This window comes from Mobula hypostoma, chromosome 2 (genome assembly GCF_963921235.1).
Source record: "Mobula hypostoma chromosome 2, sMobHyp1.1, whole genome shotgun sequence".
In the NCBI taxonomy this organism is placed as follows: domain Eukaryota; kingdom Metazoa; phylum Chordata; class Chondrichthyes; order Myliobatiformes; family Myliobatidae; genus Mobula; species Mobula hypostoma.
In genome coordinates, this window is record NC_086098.1 from 77,364,612 (window position 1) to 77,380,994 (window position 16,383).

Sequence of the window (16,383 nt, forward strand, 5' to 3'; positions counted from 1 at the left end):
AGTTGGTATCGCTGCAAGGCAGCGGAAGTTTAAGTTCACAACATGTGCCACTGATATTAAACCTGATTCTGATTCTGGTCTTGTTTTGCTTATAAATTAGAATTATTAAGAAGGCAGCATGATAGCATTGCGTTAGCATAATCCCATTACAGCACTCTCTCTAAGATCAGAGTTCAATTCCCACCATTGTCTATAGGGAGTTTGTACGTTCTTCCCTGTGACCATATGAGTTTCCAATGGGTGCTCCAGTTTCCAAAGATGAATGGGATAGTATGTTATTTGGTCAAATGAATCTAATTGGTGTCTGCAGGCCCATTGGTTAGCATGCCGTATCTCTAAATAACAAAGTAAATAAATACTAAAATGCTTCTTCCTCCATCAGATTTGTGAACAATCCTGGAACCCACAAACACGATCTCACTATTCCACTTCTGCACTTACTATTTATTTTGTCCATATGAAAACCTATCTTCCTACTGTGTATCTATAGAATATCTATAGAATGTTAATTCCACACCCCCAAGTTTACATGCAATTATCATAAACAACTGAAGGACAAGAATGCACTTTGTGTACCGTGAGCAGTTTTGGGCCCCTTATCTAAGAAAATATGCACTGACATTGGATAAGGCCAAGAAGAGGTTCACAAAAATTATTCCGTGAATGAAAAGGATTAATGTATGGGGAACATTTGATGACGCTGGGCCTGTACTCACTGGACCTTCGAAGAATGAAGGGGTATCTCATTGAACCCTCCAGAATATTGAAAAGCCTAGATAGAGTTGATGTAGAGAGGATATTTCCTATACTGGGGGAGTCTAAGACCAGAGGGCACAACCACCAAATAGAAGAAAGTCTGTTTACAGCAGAGATGAGGAGGAATATCTTTAGCCAGAGGGTACTGAATCTGTGGAATTCATTGTCACTGATGGTTATGGAGGCCAAGTCATTGTGTATATTTTAAGTGGAGTTTGATAGGTTCTTGATTAGTGAGGGTGGCTATGGTTACAGACAGAAGGCAGGAAAATGGGGTTGAGATACTTGATAAATTATTCATGATGGAATAGCAGAACAGACTCGATGGACTGGATGGCCAAATTCTGTTCCTCTCTGTTATGGTTTTATATCAAACGGACATAGTTACAAGGAAATATCCAAATATTTCTGCTTACCTCATTCCCCCACTACACTGCTAATAAAATCTCTTAATGACTACCTCACCAATAGCATGAACAAGGTGCACATGCCCACTCTAGGTGGTAGACAGGTATCTAAAACAAAAACAACAGGAATTCTGCAGATGCTGGAAATTCAAGCAACATACATCAAAGTTGCTGGTGAACGCAGCAGGCCAAGCAGCATCTATAGGAAGAGGCGCAGTCGACGTTTCAGGCCGAGACCCTTCGTCAGGACTAACTGAAGGAAGAGTGAGTAAGGGATTTGAAAGCTGGAGGGGGAGGGGGAGATGCAAAATGATAGGAGAAGACAGGAGGGGGAGGGATAGAGCCGAGAGCTGGACAGGTGATAGGCAAAAGGGGATACGAGAGGATCATGGGACAGGAGGTCCGGGAAGAAAGACAAGGAGGGGGGGGTGACCCAGAGGATGGGCAAGAGGTATATTCAGAGGGACAGAGGGAGAAAAAGGAGAGTGAGAGAAAGAATGTGTGCATAAAAATGAGTAACAGCTGGGGTACGAGGGGGAGGTGGGGCCTTAGCGGAAGTTAGAGAAGTCAATGTTCATGCCATCTGGTTGGAGGCTACCCAGACGGAATATAAGGTGTTGTTCCTCCAACCTGAGTGTGGCTTCATCTTTACAGTAGAGGAGGCCGTGGATAGACATGTCAGAATGGGAATGGGATGTGGAATTAAAATGTGTGGCCACTGGGAGATCCTGCTTTCTCTGGCGGACAGAGCGTAGATGTTCAGCAAAGCGGTCTCCCAGTCTGCATCGGGTCTCACCAATATATAAAAGGCCACATCGGGAGCACCAGACGCAGTATATCACCCCAGTCGACTCACAGGTGAAGTGATGCCTCACCTGGAAGGACTGTTTGGGGCCCTGAATGGTGGTAAGGGAGGAAGTGTAAGGGCATGTGTAGCACTTGTTCCACTTACATGGATAAGTGCCAGGAGGGAGATCAGTGGGGAGGGATGGGGGGGACGAATGGACAAGGGAGTTGTGTAGGGAGCGATCCCTGTGGAATGCAGAGGGGGGGGGAGGGAAAGATGTGCTTAGTGGTGGGATCCCGTTGGAGGTGGCGGAAGTTACGGAGAATAATATGTTGGACCCGGAGGCTGGTGGGGTGGTAGGTGAGGACCAGGGGAACCCTATTCCTAGTGGGGTGGTGGGAGGATGGAGTGAGAGCAGATGTACGTGAAATGGGGGAGATGCGTTTAAGAGCAGAGTTGATAGTGGAGGAAGGGAAGCCCCTTTCTTTAAAAAATGAAGACATCTCCCTCGTCCTAGAATGAAAAGCCTCATCCTGAGAGCAGATGCGGCGGAGACGGAGGAATTGTGAGAAGGGGATGGCGTTTTTGCAAGAGACAGGGTGAGAAGAGGAATAGTCTAGATAGCTGTGAGAGTCAGTAGGCTTATAGTAGACATCAGTGGATAAGCTGTCTCCAGAGACAGAGACAGAAAGATCTAGAAAGGGGAGGGAGGTGTCGGAAATGGACCAGGTAAACTTGAGGGCAGGGTGAAAGTTGGAGGCAAAGTTAATAAAGTCAACGAGTTCTGCATGCGTGCAGGAAGCAGCGCCAATGCAGTCGTCGATGTAGCGAAGGAAAAGTGGGGGACAGATACCAGAATAGGCACGGAACATAGATTGTTCCACAAACCCAACAAAAAGGCAGGCATAGCTAGGACCCATACGGGTGCCCATAGCTACACCTTTAGGTACAGGTATCTAATCTGCCTCCTTAGAGACAGGTATCTAATATGCCTCTGTGAGCTCATTATTATCCACTATTGTCAATGTACCCGAATAATGATATAATAATCACAAATTACATCCAGTTAAGTCTTTGGCACTGAAACTTAATAATTATAAAGAGTTTTATTCTATCACCTAGATTTCTTGGAAGTTTAAAAAATGTTGTATTGATTTATTTTAACTCCTTCTATTCCCGTCTATTATCCTACATATGTTAATTCAATCCTATTTCACTCTCTTTATTTCACTTTCTGTACCTGATTTGGTATTGAATTCACAAAGAGGGAGATGGGAACAGAGTGATGGGGCTAAGGAAGGTGTAGTTGGTATATAAACTGATCCAGTGTGTCGTGAGCCTCTGAGGAAGGACAGGCAGATGATAGGGCAAAATTGAAGTCAGTGCGATGAGTTGAAGTGTAAAATGGGGGCAAAGTTGAAAAGGTTGATCAACATATGACTGAAGGTTTATATTCTTTCTTTTTAAATCTTGTTATTAATTTTCCAAAATTATAAACAGAATAACAATATTGATACAGAGAGATTGGAATAATCTTATTGTTGATAAGCATGTACAAAAAAGATTTCAAATAATACAAGTACAATAGACTTCCAAACTCTTGATATAATTAATCATAGAGATAAAAAAAAGAAAAACCCCCAAAAAAACAAAAAAAAACTAAATACTAAACCCTCCAAAAAAAGCAAACGGAACAAAACAAGGCTAGACCATTATCTTAAATCGAACACGTTCAGTAATGTTGTCAACTCCGCTCCTCCATTCATATATTTTAAGTTAATAAGAAGGATTCAGAAAGGTCAAATTACATCATATGAAAATGTTGAATAAATTGTTTCCAAGTCTCTTCAAGTTTAACCGAAGGATCAAAAATGTCACTTCTGATTTTTTCTAAATTTCAACATAATATAGTTTGGGAAAACCATTGAAAGGATTGGTCTCCTTCCAGTTCAATAAAATGGATCTTCTGGCCATTAAAGTAACAAATGCAATCATCCAACAGGCTGAAGAGGATAAAAATCTATGTTCTACCATTGGCAAACCGAAAGTTGCCGTAATAGGATGGGGCTGTAAATCAAAACGTGAAACTGTTGAGATAATATCAAAAATATCTTTCCAGAATTTTTCCAAAAGAGAACAGGACCAAAACATATGAGTTAAAGAAGCCACCTCAGAGTGACATCTGTTTATATGGCAATAAAAACGGGCTAATTTATCTTTAGACATATGGGCCCTATGCACTACTTTAAATTGTATGAGTGTATGTTTAGCACATGTAGAGGAAGAACTAACTAATTGAAAGATTTTATCCCATTTCTCTATAGGTAGGCAAAGTTGAAGTTCCTTTTCCCATTCATTTTTGATTTTATCAGATATACCTGGCTGTAATTTCATAATTATATCATAAATGGATGCTATTAATCCCTTCTGAAAGGGATTTAAACCTAAAATTTTATCGATGCTATCAGTAGGGTATGAGGTCGTCAAGGTAGGCATGGTATTTAAAAAGTTTCTTATTTGTAAATATCTAAAAAAATAGGGTCTGGGCAAATTAAATTTATTAGATGACTGTTCAAAAGACATGAAACAGTTATGCAGAAATAAGTCACGAAAACATGCTATGCCTTTCGTTTTCCATATCAAAAAGGCTTGATCCATAACTGAGGGTTGAAAAAAAATTAGATATAATAGGGCTTGATAATATACATTTGTTCAAACCAAAAAATTTACGAAATTGAAACCATATTCGTAATGTATGTTTAATTATTGGATTAACCATTTGTTTATTCAACTTAGATAATACAAAAGGAAGCACAGTTCCTAAAATGGAAGCCAAAGAGAACCCTTGTACAGAGTAGCCTTCAAGGTTTACCTAATGTGGACTTGGAATTATATTCCAATCTTGTGTCCAAATTATTAAGTATCGAATATTAATTGCCCAATATTAGAATCTTAGATCAGGCAGTGCTAAACCATCATCTTTCTTGGACTTCTGTAAATATTTTTTACTTAACCTGGGATTTTTGTTCTGCCATATATAAGAGGAAATTTTAGAATTGATAGTATCAAAAAAGATTTAGGAATAAAAATCGGTATCGCTTGAAATAGATATAAAAATTTAGGTAAAATAATCATTTTAATAGCCTTAATTTGGCCAATCAGTGATAGAGACAATGGGGACCACTTGGTAATCAGTTATTGAACCTGACTAATTAACGGTAAAATGTTGAATTTGAATAAATCCTTATGTCTCTTAGTAATTTTAACTCCCAAATAAGTAGAATAGTCAGTAATCACTCTGAATGGAGAACATCTATAAATGGAACCTGCGTATTTAATGAAAAAAGTTCCCTCTTACCTATATTCAATTTATAACCAGAAAAACTACAGAAGGTATATATTCGAATGCCCACTGTATACAGAATAAGGTAGAAAAACTTGTAATGCAGTTAGAGATTGCCAGGTGTGACAATGTGCCATCACTGAGTCTTGGCTGAAAGAAGATCAGAGTTGGGAGCTTAACGTGCAAGGATATACATTGTATCAAAAGGACAGGCAGGTAGGTTGAAGGGCTAGGGTGGCTCTGTTGGTAAAAATTTAAATCAAATCCTGAGAAAGAGTTCAGAAGAGTTAAGAAACTGCAAGGGTAAAAAGACCCTGATGGGAGTTACATACAGGCCCCTAAACACTAGCCAGGATGTGGGATATAAATAGAAAAGGCGGGTAATAAGGGCAATGTTACAATAGTCACAGTTTATTTCAATATGCAGGTAGATTAGGAAAATCAAGTTGGTGTGGGATCCAAGAAAAAGTATTTGCAGAATGCCTATGAAATGAGTTTTTTAGAGCAACTTGTAGTTGAGTCCCCTAGGGGATCAGCTATTCTGGATTGCCTGTTGTGGAATGAACAAGATTTGATTAGGAAGCTTAAGGTAAAAGAACCCTTTGGAGGCAGTGATCATAAAATGATAACGTTCACCCTGCAGTTTGAGAGGGAGAAGATAAATCAGATGTATCAACATTACAGTGAAGTAAAGGAAATTAGAGAAGCAAAAGAGAGGAGCTGGCCAAAGTTGAATAGAAAGGGATGCTCGCAGGAATGGCAGCTCAACAGCAATGGCTGGAGTTTCTGGGAGCAAATTAACTAAAAAACCCTAAGGAGAGAAAAAAATGAAATATCAGGGTAAGCTGGTCAGTAATATAAAAAAGGATGCCAAATTTTTTTTTTAAATATATAAAGAGTAAAAGAGAGATGAGAGTGGATATTGGACAGCTGGAAAGTGACAGCAGAGAATTAGTAATGGGGGAGAAAGAAATGGTAGACAAACTTAATAGGTATTTTGCATTAGTTTTCATTGTGGAAGACTAGCAGTATGTCAGACATTCAAGAGTGTCGGGGGCAGAAATGAGCGTAGTTGGCGTTACTAAGGGAAAGGTACTTGGGAAGCAGAAAGATCTGAATGGTGATAGATGAGTCACGTGGACCAATTGGAGTACACCCCAAGTTTCTGAAAGAGATTGCTGAAGAGATTGTAGATGCATTAGATCATAAGATATAGGAGCACAATTAGAAAATTTGGCCCATCAAGTCTGCTCCACCATTTCATCATGGCTAATCCCTTTCCCTCTCACTCCCACTCTCCTGTCTTCTCTCCGTAACCTTTTATGCCCTCACTAATCAAGAATCTATCAGACTCTGCTTAAATATACTCAATGACTTGGCACCCACAACTGCCAGTGGCAATAAATTCCACAGATTCATAACTCTCTGGCTAAAGAAATGCCTTCTCATCTCTCTGATCTAAAAGGACACCCCTCTATTCTGAAGCTGTGTCTTCTGGTATTAGACTCCCCCATCATAGAGATATCCTCTACACATCCACTATGTCAAGGACTTTCAACATTTGGTAGGTTTCAACTCAATCTTCTGAATTCCAAAGAGTAGAGGCCCAGAGCCATAAAGTGCTTCTCAATTAAGTGCCATTAAGTGCCTTTCAATCCCAGAATCATTTCCATGACCTCCTTTGAACCCTCCTCAATATCAGCAATTCCTTTCTTAGGTAAGGGGACCGAACCTGCTGACAATACTCCAAATGAGGCCTTACCAGTGCTTTATAAAACCTCAACAGTACATCCTTGCGTTTATATTCCAGTCCTCTTGAAATGAATGCTAACATCATACTTGTCTTCCTCACCACCAATTCAACCTGCAAATTAACCTTTAGGGAATCCTGCACAAGGACTCCCAGGTCCCTTTGCATCTCAGATTTTTGAACTTTCTCTCTATTTAGAAAATAGTCTACCCTTTTATATCTTCTACCAATGTGCATGACCATATACTTCCTGACATTGTATACCATTGCCACTTCTTTGCCCATTCTCCTAATCTGTTTAAGTCCTTCTGTAGATTCTCTACTTCCTCAAAACTACCTATCCCTCTGCCTTACTTCATATCATCCATAACCTGCAATTCCGTCAGATGCAAAGGGACTTGGAGGACCTCGTGCAGGATTCTCTGAAGGTTAATTTGCAGGTTGAGTTGGAGTGAGGAAGGCAAATGCAATGATACCATTCATTTCGAGAGGCTTAGCTTATAAAAACAAGGATGTAATGTTGTAGCTTTATAAACAACTGATGAGGCCTGACTTGGAGTATTGTGAGCATTTTTGGCCCCTTATCTAAGAAAGGACATTGGAGAGGGTTCAAAAGAGATTCACAAAAATAATTCCAGGATTGAAAGGCTGATCATATAAGGAGCATTTAATGGCTTTGTACCTCTACTCACTGGAAATCAGAAGATTGAGGGATGACCTCATTGAAACCTATTGTATGTTGAATGGCTTCAGAAAAGTGGATGTGGAGAGGATGTTTCTTATGGTAATGGAGTCTAAGACCAGAGACACGGCCTTAGATTAGAAGGGATGTCCATTTAGAACGGAGATTAGGAGGAACTTCTTTACCCAGAGAGTGATAAATCTGTAGCCAAATCATCAGCTATATTTAAGGCAGAGTTTGACAGACTCTTGATTAGTCAGGGCATGAAGGGATATGTGGAGAAGACAGGAGATTACGGATGAGAGGGAAAATGGATCAGCCATGATGATTTGGCGGAGCAGACTTGATGGGCCAAAAATCCTAGTCAGACCATAAGACAAAGGAGCAGAAGCCAGCCATTCGGCCCATTGAGTCTACTCCGCCATTTTATCATGAGCTGATCCATTCTCCCATTTAGTCTCACTCCCCCGTCTTCTCACCATAACCCTTGATGCCCTGGCTATTCAGATACCTATCAATCTCTGCCTTAAATACACTCAATGACTTGACCTCCACTGCCGCCTGTGGCAACAAATTCCACAGATTCACCACCCTCTGGCTAAAAAAATGTCTTTGTGTCTCTGTTCTGAATGACGCCCTTCAATCCTTAAGTCATGCCCTCTCATACTGGACTGCCCCATCATGGGAAACAACTTTGCCACATCCACTCAGTCCATGCCCTTCAACATTCGAAATGTTTCTATGAGGTCCTCCCTCATTCTTCTAAACTCCAAGGAGTACAGTCAAATGTTCCTCATATGTTAACCCTCTCATTCCCTGAATCATTCTAGTGAATCTTCTCTGAATCCTCTCCAACATCCTTCCTTAAATAAGGAGCCCAAAACTGCCCACAGTACTCCATGTGAGGTCTCACCAGTGCCTTATAAAGCCTCAACATCACATCCCTCTCTCCTATACTCTATTCCTCTGGAAATGAATGCCAACATTGCATTTGCCTTCTTCACCACTGACTCAACCTGGAGGTTAACCTTAAGGGTATCCTGCACGAGGACTCCCAAGTCCCGTTGCATCTCAGAACTTTGAATTTGCTCCCCATTTCAATAATAGTCTGCCTGTTTATTTCTTCTGCCAAAGTGCATAACCATACACTTTCCAACATTTTATTTTATTTGCCGCCTCTTTGCCCATTCTCCCAATCTATCCAAGTCTCTCTGCATACTCTCTCTTTCCTCAGCACTACTGGCCCCTCCACCAATCTTCGTATCATCAGCAAACTTAGCCACAAAGCCATCTATTCCATAATCCAAATTGTTGATGTACAACATAAAAAGAAGCGGCCCCAACACGGACCCCTGTGGAACACCACTGGCAGCCAACCAGAATAGGATCCCTTTATTCCCACTCTCTGTTTCCTGCCAATCAGCCAACGCTCTATCCATGTATGTAAGTTTCCCGAAATTCCATGGGCTCTTATCTTGTTTAGCAGCCTCATATGTGGCACCTTGTCAAAGGCCATCTGAAAATCCAAATATACAACATCCACCATAATTCTGCTCCTATGTCTTATGGTTTTATGCTTTTATATGAGATAAGATGTGCTGGCATTGGTGAGGGTTCAGAGGAGGTTCACGAGAATAATTCTGGGAATGTAAGAGTTAACATATGAGGAGCATTTGATAGGTTGAAGTCTGTACGTGCTGGAGTTCAGAAAGCCTAGATAAAGTGAATGCGGAAAGGATGTTTCTTATAGTGGGAGAATGGGATGGAAGGATAAATGAAATGAACCATGATGGAATGGCGGAGCAAACTCAATGGGCCCAATAGCGGATTTATGCTCATATATCTTCTGGTCTTGCAGTCTAATTCATTGTTCTTGTGAAGTTAATTTCACAATCTAGCAATTTCAGTGGGTGAATTGAAAGGGTGCCACTATAATGTACCAGTTAGCACAACAGTATTATAGCTTGGGGCGTTGGGGTTCATAGAGTCAGAAAAATACAGCACAGCAACAAGCCCTTCTGCTCATCTCGTCTCTACAGAACCATTTGAACTATTCCCGTTGACCTGAACTGGGCCCTTAGCCCCTCAAATTCCTTCCATCCATATACCAATCCCAAGTTCTGGCTAATGTTGAAATTGAGCTTGCATACACTACTTGCATTGGCAGCTCATTTCACACTCTCAGAACCCTCTGAGTGAAAAAGTTTCCCCTCACGTTCACCTTAAACTTTTCACCTTTCACCCATAACCCATGATCTCTAGTTGTATTCCGACCCAGCCTCTATGGAAAAAAGCCTGCCTTGCAATTACCCTGTTTATACCTCATAATTGTGTATACCTCTATCAAATCTCCACTCAATCTTCTACATTTCAAGGATTAATGTCCTAACTGTATCCTCTGGTAAGTCTCAGGCTCGCTCAGCTCACTTTCGTCTAGGGGGAGCAGCCTTCGGCCCCACCAAACTGGGTAATCAAGTTTGTGTAGATGCTGTGTGATGTACCCCACCACACCAAATAACAGACAGTACACCATATGCGATTGAGTGATTCCACTTTATAACTCATACTTTGACTATGTAGCTAGTAAAGGAATAAAATAAGAACTGTTTAGCTGTTTTAAAAAAAAGAAAAAGGTGCCATTATTATTAACCAGTTTGTGCACACATCGTTGGAGCTCTTACAGAACCGGATCCCCCTTCCTCCAGTCGAAGTCCTCCGAACTCTGCCGACCCTTGAATGGGACCACCCTCGGTGAACAACCAAACGCTCTACTCGAGTCTGTCTTCGTTTCTTCTCCTCGCCGAAAACCCTGAGCCTCGGACTCTTGCTCGGGGTCCGTTCCGTCGTCCAGCTTACAGCGTCGCGTCTCCTCTCTCTGTCCCCAACTGCCTTCTGCCCCAAAGCTGGCGAAAGCAATAGCTTACAGACACACAAGAAAGAATAACATCTATCCCAATTGGTTAGCAAATGAATGCAATTCTCGTTATCAGTAATTATAACCCAAACAAGCTGCTACCGTTAACTCAGCAGTTAATATTACAGAGAAGCCATTTTATTTTTAACATAACAAAGAAGCCATTTTATTAGCCTTGGCAATAACATAAAAGAAGAAACCCCTTACGTAACCTATTCAATCTTTACATATAACTCAGGTCCTCCAGACTTGGCAAAATCCTAGTAAATTTTCTCTGCACTCTTTCAACCTTGTTTTCATCTTTCCTGTAGCTAGGTGAACAAAGCTGCATATTATACTCCAAATTAGGCCTCACCAATGTTTTATACAATTCCAACATAACATCCCATCTTCTGTACTCAATACTTTGATTTATGATGGCCAATGTGCCAAAAGCTTTCTTTAGGACTCTATCAATCTGTGACACCACTTTCACTGAATTATGTACCTGTATTCTCAGATCCCTTTGTTCTACCACACTCCTCAGTGCCCCAACATTCATTATGTAAGATCTGCCCTGGTCGGTGCTGTTGAAATGCATCACTTCACAGTTGTCTGTATGAAATTCTATCTGCCATTTTTCCATCAGGTCCTGATCGTGCTGCAACCCATAATAGTCTTCCTCACTGTCCACTACACCCTCAATATTGGTATCATCCCATCCATAAAATTTTCTGAACTAGTTAATCACATTATCATCCAGATCGTTGATGTAGATGAGAAACAACATCAGACCCAGCACCGATCCCTGCAGCATTCCACTAGTCGCAGACCTTCAGTCAGAGAGACAACCATCTACTACCACTCTCTCACTTTGCTTATAAAGCCAATGTCAAATCCGATTTTCAACCTCATCTTGAGTGCCTATGGACTAACCTCCCATGTGAGACGTCAAATGCCTTGCTAAAGTCCATGTAGGTAACATCCACAATCTTGTCTTTGTCAGATTTCCAAGTAACTTCCTCAAAACTTTATAAGATTGGTTAGATATGACTTACCAGGCATGAATCCATGCTAACTATCCTTAACCAGTCCATGTCTATCATATATCAAGTCTCTTAGAATACCTTCCAATAACTTTCAGACTCACCAGCCAATAATTTTGTTGTTTATTTTAGGGCCTTTCTTAAACAGTGGAACAACATTGTCTAACCTCTGGCACCTCACCTGTCTCTAAGGATGATATATCTGTGCCAGTGGCCCAACAATTTCTACATTTGCATCTAGCATTTTGGGTTTGAAGAAGCACCTCGGTAGGCCCTGGGTATTTATCCAGCCTATTTGCCTCAAGACAGCAAACACCTCCTCCTCTGTAATCCATATAGGGTCCATTAAGTTGATGCTATTTTGCCTTACTTCTATAGACTCTGTGTCCACTTCCTGAGTAAATACAGATACAAAAAAAGCATTTAAGATCCCCCCATTTGTTTTGGCTCCAAACATTGATCACTATTCTGATATTCCAATGGACCAATTTCATCCCTCACAAACCTTTTGCTCTTAACATACTCTGTCTGTAAAATCCCTTAGGATTCGCCTTCTCTTTGTCTGCTAAGGCAAACCTCATGCCTTCATTATGCCCTCCTAATTTCTTTCTTAAGTCTTCGCTTGCACTTCTTGTACTCCATAAGCACCTCATTTGTTCCTACCTGTCATACCCTCAATGCACCTCGTTTTTTCTCTTAACCAGGGTCTCATTATCTCTTGAAAACCAAGGTCCCCTCCACCTATTATCTTTGCCCTACAGGTGCATACAAGCTTTGTACTCTCTAAATCTCATTTTTGAAGGCCTTGCTCATACCAAGTGCACCTTTGTCAGAAAACAGTCTCTTTCTAGCCCTGATGATGGGCCTGAAATTTTGACAGTTTACTCCTCTCAATAGATACTGCCTGACCTGCTGACATCCTCCAACATTTAGTGTACATTGAATGAAGAATACTTAGTGATGAGGAGTAATAAACTAAATAATACCTCTCCACGTAATAAACTGACCTTTGGAATGTCGGAAGGAACCACATATATCCAGCAACCTTTCATGCAGCCTTCCCTCACTACCTTATCATTTGTCATGAGCCAGTCCATGGGAAGGTTTGAATCTGCACCAGGATATTGCTCATATTTATATCCTTAGATACCTTCAAAAATCTAAATTGACTTTTACCCCTGTAACTTTCCAGACAAACATAATTTTTATTATTATTGACTCTCAAGTTTGTAGACTGGTACTCATGCTAATTTCTCAAAACTTGGCTGTGGACTGGTTCTGCTTTACTTTCTCAAAACAGTCCCACATCCCCACTGGACACCATTTTGTCTTATATATTTCCAGTTTGTTTTACATATTTTAGCAATCACCATGAAGGAATCAAATTTAACTTTTTCATTACAGCATTGAATGGGTTACTTCGTCAAGGAAGTCACCATATTCGAGTGACAAGCCTTGTCTTTACGTGGCATTGTTATATTTTCCATCTCCTGTGGGAAAATTAATGACATTTTAAAGTTATTGAGTGAATGGCAGTTATTTTTATTTTGTGTAGTTTGGAGTAGTAACTTTTGGAAAAGCACAATTCTTGAAATATGTTTACTTATTTATGAAATAAATTACAGTGCCTTGTAAAACTATTCACCCCTCAACCCTTTGTTCTCATAAATGAGTATTGCAATCAGGGATTTTGATCAATCTAGCTGAGAATTTTTATTTGTGAATCAGATGTTCCTGTTTTCACAGTAGAGCACAAAACACAGGGAAAATTGTAAAGCATGAAAATGTAAAAATTAAAATAACTGGAATGTCAGCAGTTCAAAAGTATTCATCATCCTTTGTTCAGTACTTAGTTGAACCACCACTTGCAGCTATTACAGCCAGCAGTCTTTTTGGATATGCCTTTATTATCCTTACACAATGTGATGGAGCAGCATTTGCCCATTCCACCTTGCAAAATTCCTCAAGCTGTGTCAGGTTAGTTGGAGTGTGGCAGTTGACACCAATCTTGAGGAATTACCAGAGATGTTTGATTGGGTTAAGGTCAGGAGTCCTACTGGGCCACTCAAGGACATTAACTTGCTTCATTACAAACCACTCTGTGGTTACTCAGGCCGTGTACTTTGCATCGTCCCACTGAAATGTGAACTTCCTCCCCAGTTTAAGCTTTCTGACAGAGGCTTTCAGGTTTTTATCCAGGATCTCTCTGTGTTTAGCAGCATTCATCTTCCCATCAATCCTGAACAGATTTCCAGTCCCTGCTGCTGAAAAGTTTCCCCAAGCTGCCTCCACCATACTTCTCAGTAGGGATGGTGTTATTTGGCTGATGTGCAGAATTGGATTTACGCCACACATACCACTTAGTGTTGAGGACAAAAGGTTCCACCTAAGTCTCATCAGACCACAAGACCTTCTTCCAAATCTTTACAGTATCTTCTAAGTGAGACTTTGCAGTTTTTATGGACTTTTTATTTAGCCAGGACTTCTTCCTTGCCACTCTTCCATAAATACCCCTTTTGTACAAGGCCTTAAGAATTGTGGAGCCATGAACTTCATCTCCAGTTGCAGCCACTGACTTCCACAGCTCACTCAGGGTAACTGTTGGCATCACAGTAGCTCTCTTACAAGTGCCATTCTTCTCCGGTTACTAAGTTTAGAGGGGTGGCCTGGCCTAGGCAGTGTGGCTGTTGTTTCATATTTTTCCACTTTTTCACAATGAACTGCTGTGAGCTCCAAGATATGTTCAGTAATTTTGAGATGGTCTTGTACCCTTCCCCAGATCTGTGTTACTCTATTACCATTTCCCTGACTCGTATTGAATGCTTTTTTGCCTTGATTTTGGTTTGAAAATCTACATACTGTTGGATCTTACAGAGCGAGGCGGTATTTCTTCTTATGAGTTCATTGAAAACAGGTGATTCTCCAATTTTCTACGTGAATAAATTGAGTGAGTTGATAAGGTGATACAGAGTACTACACCTGTAGAAAGTTAGTGTAGTAAATATAAAGGTGATAAATACTTTTTCAGCTTCACAATTTTGCTTTTTAATTTTTAGTCAATTGTTGACAGGCTTTGGAATTGTATTTTGATTTGACATTATGCACAATGTTTCGTAGATTCACTCAAAACCATCATACTTCAATATATACTAAATTGAGAAAATGAGTCTGATATAATTGTGGGTGCTGAATACTTCTTTTAAGGCACTGTGAATGTTTCTGTCGTGTGCTTACCTTGCCACCTTGTGGCTTATGATATGGCTGCAAATCTAAAGCATTGCTCATTTTATCTTTGACAGATTGGCTGAATATTCATGTAAATTGCACCTTTGCATTAATTATAACGCACTGTACAAATAACACCACACTTGAGAAAGTGAACAATGTTTCCTTCCAATTTTTGTAAGTGCCATCCTCAAGGCTATATTGCTCTAGACTGAGCACTTTGCATTTTCTTGATGCCACGTAATTCCTGAGAGACTGTGTTATTTGGAGAACTAATTAGGTTTGACACATCATTCTTTGGTGATCTAGAAGGGTTTTACCTGGCTTTTAGATCTCTGCTCTCTTGATCACACATTTTATATCAGTATGCTCTATGCTCATAGTAACTCTCTCTATATATATGTATCTGTATATACTCTATGTAGAGACATATGTTCAGAAAGGTGCTGGAAAAGAGCCAGTAACATGGTAAAGGATCCCAACCACCCTGCTCATGGACTGTTAGTCCCACTTCCATCAGTTAGGAGGTTACACATGGCATCCACGCCAGAACCATCAGACTCAAAAACAATTACTTACCCCAAGCAATAAACTGATCAACAGCTCAACCCCCAAACCCACTCCTCCACACTCAAAACCACCACTACTAAGAGAAAATCTGCAAATGCTGAGAACCCAAGCAACACAGGCAAAGTGCTGGAGGAAGTCAACGGGCCAGGCAGCATCTATGGAAAAGAGTGCGGTCGACATTTCTGGTCTAGACCCTTCAGCAGGACCCTTTCTCAGTCCTGCTGAAGAGTCTTGGCCCGAATTGTCGACTACTTTTTTCCAAGGATGCTGCCTGGCCTTCTGAGTTCCTCCAGCATCTTGTGCATGTTACTACTATTTCCTGTCAGTCACCTTATGTACAGATGCTCTTGTACTTAGCATCACGCTGTAGAACTACAATCAATATGTGTATATAAGCTATTTTAATGTAGTTATATCCATTGTGGTTTTTTACTATTGTGATCTTTATCTTATTGTGTATTTTTGTGTTGCATCAGATCCAGAGTAACAATTATTTCATTCTCCTTTACACTTGTGTGGTGGAAATGACGCTGAACAATTTTGAATCTTGAATATTGAATAGGGACTGTTCATAGAGACAGTTTTGGGGACAAAGAGGGGAGTTAGGAGTCAAGTTAGGGTTTAGGTAGTTAGAGGACAGATCGGAGCTTAGGTCTCCGTTCCGTATTTAAAGGTCAGTGACATGGATGTGGTTGGATATCAGGCGACAGACCAGTGAGAACGGGGGAGGCTCTGAGGCATATGAATTGGCCAGACCAGAGTTGAAAGCCTGGAGTTCGGACCCTTGTCCAGGGTCCTCATTTATCATCATCAATGAGTCCTGGGTTGATAACAAAAATTAAAACCCAAAGATCAATCAGAAGTATAGATCAAATTCCGATTCTGCGAATTTTTGCAAGTCCGTTGGGAATGTCGAAGGCCCAA

At 40.6% G+C, this 16,383-nt stretch overlaps 1 protein-coding gene across 5 annotated transcripts in view; it reads left to right on the plus strand.

Moving 5' to 3' along the window:
• Positions 1-16,383, plus strand: part of LOC134341158 (CUB and sushi domain-containing protein 1-like) — a 2,430,601-nt gene that overhangs the window by 2,214,206 nt on the left and 200,012 nt on the right. The gene's annotated exons all lie outside the window — the stretch shown is intronic.